Here is a 6,571-nt window from a genome sequence, read left to right on the forward strand (position 1 = left end):
TTTTAACCTTCTCCAAGATCAATCTAATCCTTCTTCCTACATATCCCTCCAATTTTTATCAGCCATTTGCCAATCTAAGTGTTTCTTCAATGTCCCTAAGGATCTACCTCTACCACCACCCCCCACGCTCCACGCACCCACCACTCTACATAAAAATCTACCTATGACATCCCATTTATACTTTCTTCCAATTGCTTTAAAATCATGCCCCCCCTCCCCTCTATTAGCCATTTCCACCCTGGGAAAAAGGTGCAGGCTGTCCTATCAATCTATGCCTCTGAGCTTGACGGGGGCGTTGGGAAACAGCACTAACAGCGAGTTACAGTGTTCTGAAGAGGATAAAGCAGGTTGAAAGGGAAGATTTTAAGGAATTGTCTAAGAGAGCCAGAGAGGTTTAGGGAGGGAATTCTCAGCTGAGGGTTCAGGCAGTTTAAGGAACCACTCACAGGTTCAAACAGAATGAACATGGGGACGATTCAGAGTGGAACTCATGGAGACATCTCCAAGGTTGTGTGGTTGGATTGGGAACGGTAGAGGGTCCATGAAGAGATTTGAGGACAAGGATGATTTTTTTTTCAAATCTGGGCAAAGCCAATGTTTCACAACTCAAATTGTAACCTTACCGACACCGATGAGAGATTAAAGTCAGCACTGGTGTCGATGCCGGAAAACATTACGAGGGAAGTGAGGTTTGTCCCAACAGAGACACTTCAGTGATTCATTAAAGGGACGTACCACCTCTCCTATCCAGGTACAATTGTCCTGAGACATTTGCAAGTTAATGGCCCAGATACAGTGTGGGAGGGTCACAGAGTCATGCAACACAGAAAGAGGATATTCGGCCCACCTTGTCCATGCCAGCCATTGCACCTGCCATCTAATTCCTTCTCCTAGACTTCCACACATCTCAAGTGTTCATCTAAATACTTCTTAAGTGTTGTGAGAGTCTCTGCCTCGCCATCCATCGCAATCCAACTTCCAATCCCCTTCAGGAGAAAAAGATTCTTCCTCGCATTCTTTCTCACTAAATCTTCTAGCACTAATCTTAAACCCATAAATACAAGAGATTCTAATGATGTTAGAAATCTTGAGCAAAACACGTAAAATGCTGGAGGAACTCAGCAAGCCAGGCAGCATCTATTGAGGGGAATAAACAGCTGGCGTTTCAGGCCAAGACTCTTCATTTTAAACCCATACTCTCGGCTTTTACACATCTCTGCTGAGTGGAAAATGTTTCTCAACTATCTACCTTTTCCATCCCTGCACAAGTTTGTACACATCAGCCAGATCCCCCCTCACCCTCCTCCATTCCGAGAAAAACAAGCCTATTTCAACCAGTGCCCCTTCACCATGGTAACAATCCATCCCTGATCGGACTGTTCTGCCGAGGATGGGTTCCAGCAGTCATGCTCGAGGTTCTGGCTCAGAGGTGTTTAACGAGTTGGGTGAAGGCTTTCAATGGAATTTGGGGAAGCTGTAGGACAACTACTTGGAGGCAGGCAGACACGATTGAAAGTTTGATATTTTGTGTTGTGTGAGGAGAAGCAAAGGATGGGATTTAATTCCGAAAGACCATGGCGAAGCAATGGATGTTCAGCAAAATCCTATCCAAGCACTTCCTGGATTAGTATGGCAAATTCTCTGCCCGAGACCACCAAAAACTGCATAGAGGTGTGGGCACAGCTCAGCAAGCCACAGAACCAGCCTTCCCTCCATGGACTCTGTCTGTATTTCTTGCTGAGTCAGTAAAGCAGAAAGAATAATCAAAAACCTCACCCACCCCAAGCAGAAGATACAAAATCCTGAAAGCACAGACCACCAGGCTCAAAGACAGCTTCTACCCCACTGTTATCAGACTCTTGAATGATAAAATGGTCTCTTTATCTACCTCATTATGGCCTTGCATCATATTTTCTGCCTGCACTGCACTATCTCCGTGACTGTAACACTTTATTCTGCATTCTGTTATTGTTTTCCCGTGTACTCCCTTACTGCACTGATGGAAGCATTTGATCTGTATGAACAGTATGAAAGACAAGTCACTGTACCTTGGTACATGTGACAATAATAAATTAACTCAGCAATGTACAAACTTCAAATGTAAAGTTCTTTGGATGGAAGCACAGGAATTTGAAGTCAGTTTTAAATTCTGAAGATCAATGGTTCTTGGTAACAGCAGTCACGAATCTGTCTGCAGAGGACAAATTCCAGCTGATTCACATGTACCCTTCTGCGGAGGATATCCTGGAGTAGGAGATGGCCATTTACCCTCTTCCACACTGCTTCACATTGGTTATCTATTTCCCCCCATAGATACTGCCTGATCCAATGAGCTCCTCCAGCATTTTGTGTGCATTGCTCAGGACTTCCAGCATTTGCAGGATCTCCCGTGTCTCCTAAGAGACTGTGGGGTGTGGGAGAGCATGGAAGTCGTTCAGAGGTCAAGGGTGACTCAATCAACTCCCGGCAGAACCATCCATGAACAGAGTATGGCCGATGTTTCGGGCCATGACCCTTCATCAATGGAGGGAAATAGACAATTGATGTTTCAGGACGAGTTAACTCTATCATCAGAGTTAAGTCCGTTGTATGCTGCCCCTCCATCCCTCGTAGTTCAAAAGACCATCACTATCAGAGAAGATATTCACTGAATCACCCTCCTCAGCTCTCTGGGGAGAGAATACCCAACTTGGACCAGCCTCTGAGAGAAGATATTCCTCCTCATCTCCCTTTGTATTCAGAATCAATACCTCCTGGTTCTAGATACCCTGACTAAGGGAAACATTCCCTCACTGTCCACCACGGTGATCCCCTCAGATACTTCTGTTCAATGAGATTACCTTGTATATCTCCAGGATATAGACTCAACCAGTGCAACCTTTCTTCATTTGTTCCCCCGACCACTACTTTTCCCAGCGAATCAGCCAAGTGAACAACTTCTCAACTGCCTCCAAGCACATCCTTTCCTAAACATGGAAACCAAGTTCCGCGGGCGTGATCTCATCAGCGTCAAAACTTGGTCTGAAATGTTGACTGCTTGTTCTCCTCTATAAATGCTGCTTGATCTGCTGAGTTCTGATGAAACATCCACTGTACTCTTTTCCATAGATGCTGCTTGATCTGCGGAGACCCTTTAGCATTTTGTATGCCTTGCTTTAGCTAGCCAATTACATGCATGCCAACTATTCGTGTTTTTTGTTCTCCTGTAACAAGGATCCCTCTGTCTCACAATATTTTGTACTTTCTCTCCATTTAGATACTGATTACTTTCCATTCTTCCTTCCGAAGTAGAGAACCTCACATTTTTCACAACATTATATTCCACCTGCCAAAGTCCTTCAAACACACTGAACCTCTCTTTGTCCCCTGTGTGCTCCTTCCAGCTTGCTGGCTCACTTATCTCCGTAACATCTGCAGATTTAGCTGTGGTACACACATGCCATTTGTCTACGTAATTGATACGGACTATCAATAGTTGGGGCCTCAGCACTGTTCCCCGAGGCACTTCACTAGTTACTGACTGCCAGTCTGAATATGAGTGATTGACACAGATTCTGCTGTGTTTAGCCATTCGGATCTACCTGTGACACTTAGCTGCTTCCTGAACATTGGAAAGACAGAGCTCTCTCCAATCAATGCCCTCTGAGGGATTCCTATGTCCCACCGACAAGCAGAAGAGATCATTTGAACATAGTTAGATATAGAACAGTACATCACAGTGTAGACCATTCAGCCCATGATGTGACAACCTTATCCTGTTCTAAAATCAATCTAACTCTTCCCTCCTCTTACATAACCCTCCATTTCTTTATCATCCATGTGCCTATCTATTAAATGTCCCTAATGTATCTGCCTTCCCACTACCCCTGGCAGGGTATTCCACACACCTACAACTCTCTATATTTTTAAAAAAACTTCAATGTTCCCCTCCAATCACCTTAAAATTATGCCTTCTCTTATTAGCAATTTCCACCCTGGGAGAAAGTCTCTGGCTGTCCACTCAATCTATGCCTATTGTCATCTTGTACAACTCTATCAAGTCACGTCTCATCCTTTGATCCAAAGAGAAAAGCCCAAGCTCACTCAACCTATCCTCATAAGACTTGCTCTCTAATCCAGGCAGCACCTCCTCTGAACATTCTCTAAAGTTTCTACATCCTTGCTATAAAGAGATGACCAGAACTGAACTCAATACCTCAAGTGTGGTCTAACCAGGGTTTTGTAGAGTTGTAACATTCCCTTGTTGCTCCTGGACTAAATTCCCTGACTAAAGGCAGCCAACACACCAAAAGTCCTTCTTAACTACTCTACAATTTCCGCGGTAACTTTGAGGGAGCTTTCGATGTGGACAGCAAGATGTCCAGTAGTGCCTTTAGTCCAACAATTGATACATTGAGTACACATTGGAAGGTCAACTATCATATTGACCACTGAAAGGCCTAGGTAGAGTGAATGTGGAGAGGATATTTCCTAAGTGGAAGAGTCTAGAACCACAGGGCACAGCTTCAGAATACAGAGATGCCCCTTTAGAACAGAGATGAGGAGGAATTTCTTTCACCAGAGGGTGGTGAATCTGTGAAATTCATTGCCACAGACAACTGTGCAGCCCAGTTTTTTGGGTATATTTAAAGTGGACATTGATAGGTTCCTGATTAGTAAGGGTATCGAGGGTTATGGGGGAAAGGCAGGAGAATGCTTTTAAGATGGATAATGATTCAGCCATGATGGAATAGTGGAGCAGACTTGATGGGTCAAATGTCTGAATTCTGCTCCTGTGCCTTATGGTCGAACCTGATGGCAGAATAAAGGGTTAATGGCATGATTCTTAGCAGCGTGAAGGAACAAAGGGACAAAAGTGCATTCCACCTCTCCCCACCCTTTCACCAGTTCTGCCCCACACCGACCGCAGAACGTCAGCTCGCTCAGGGATGCTGCTCCGAGCCAGCTGGCAACTTAGAGCACTTTCTGAAAGTCCACCCTTCAGAGAGACTACCAGTCTGAGGTGGAGGTATTTATAGAAAAACAGTATCAGGTAGCCTCATTCACAGAAAGCAGACATGGAGCTGAAATGTACAGTCTAGTCTATCAACCTTGGACAGGGACCCAGGACTCATTGGACCCAGGGTGAGGGACGGAGCTGGCCATGGGTTACCTCACCCTGAGGCTAACAGAACCACCCAGGGGCTGGGGTAGAGCACTATCCCATATCCGGTTAGAATGCCTGATTCTCCCTTCTTCATCTCTCTGCTTCATTCACTTTCTCACTTTCATTCCCTTTCTTTCTGCCTCTCTCCTCTCCTCCTTCCCGTTTCCCATCGCTCTCGTTAACCATCACTCTCTTTAACAGTGTCCTGTCATTTTTTCTGTCACTCAGGCTTACCTACCGCTACTCAAGCGCTCCATGTCAATTAGAGACTTAACAGATTATTATATCAGTCACGTTGAAAACTGAGGTGGTCAATAATCAAAACTGCATATCTGGGGCTCAATTTCTCTCACTCCTGACAAATAAAACATTCCCACCCACAGAATTTCTTTTGTTTCCTTGGTCGCTGTCAATCTCTCGCCATGTACGTCTCAGCAGGGAGTATATGCTGTGTCTTTGCAGAAGGAAATCTCCCCTTTGTCTTATCCTGCAGTCCCTGCAGCTTTTTAAAACTAAAAGTAATAACTTATATAATCCTTTATAACTGTGAAGACCACTTGTTACAGAGTTCTCCCATCACATCCAGGGCAGAATTTCAATGTTCCACTACTACCCATCAGATCACTAAGCTCCAAGTCTCAGATTATCCTTTAAAGTACTTTCCAAAAATGACATTCCAACAATCTACCCTTTTGTATGTTTTAAAGTTACTTTGTAAAATGTATATACTGATCTATTAAAGGATTATAAAAGAATACAGAACTCTAGGACAGTCTTGGACAGCAAGCACAATCCCTGCAGTCAAACAACTATCTCTGCAATGGGAAGGTTGACAGAACACAGTTGGAAAACTTCTCTGTGTCTTATTCTTGTTGTGCCAGCCCTGTGGTGTGTGAGGAGACAGTACAGAGAGAGTCTTACTCTGTATTTAACCCATACAGTCCTTGCCCTTGGAATGGGTGGGATAGGAAAGAGGGAAATACCTTATGATGTGATAGGTCCGTGGAGAAGAGACTTGCACTCCATTCAACCTGTGCAGTATTCATTGTTTTTGGAAAATTCTCGCCCAGTAGGAGGATACACACTGTTCCACTTCAAGACGGTCCTCTACCAATGATGAAGGTTCATTCTTGCTCATCAGTGTTGCTCTCCAGTGTTCACTTCCTGGAAGACAAGCTGATTTGTCTTCACCTGCAGCTGACCCAGCATGAGATGCGGAACCGCTACGTACTTGTTCTTGCAGAAACTTGGCTCCGCAACAACATCCCATGCATCATTAACCTTCAGGCCATACCACTCAGGGACTTGTGCTAATTTTATCTTTGTGCTGTATGTGCTATCATTACCACAGGTGCCGTGAGTGACTGTACATACGGTGTTTTGCATCTTGATGTTTTAGCTGAATATATTTTTGTATTATTGAAT

This window comes from Mobula birostris, chromosome 21 (genome assembly GCF_030028105.1).
Source record: "Mobula birostris isolate sMobBir1 chromosome 21, sMobBir1.hap1, whole genome shotgun sequence".
NCBI lineage: Eukaryota > Metazoa > Chordata > Chondrichthyes > Myliobatiformes > Myliobatidae > Mobula > Mobula birostris.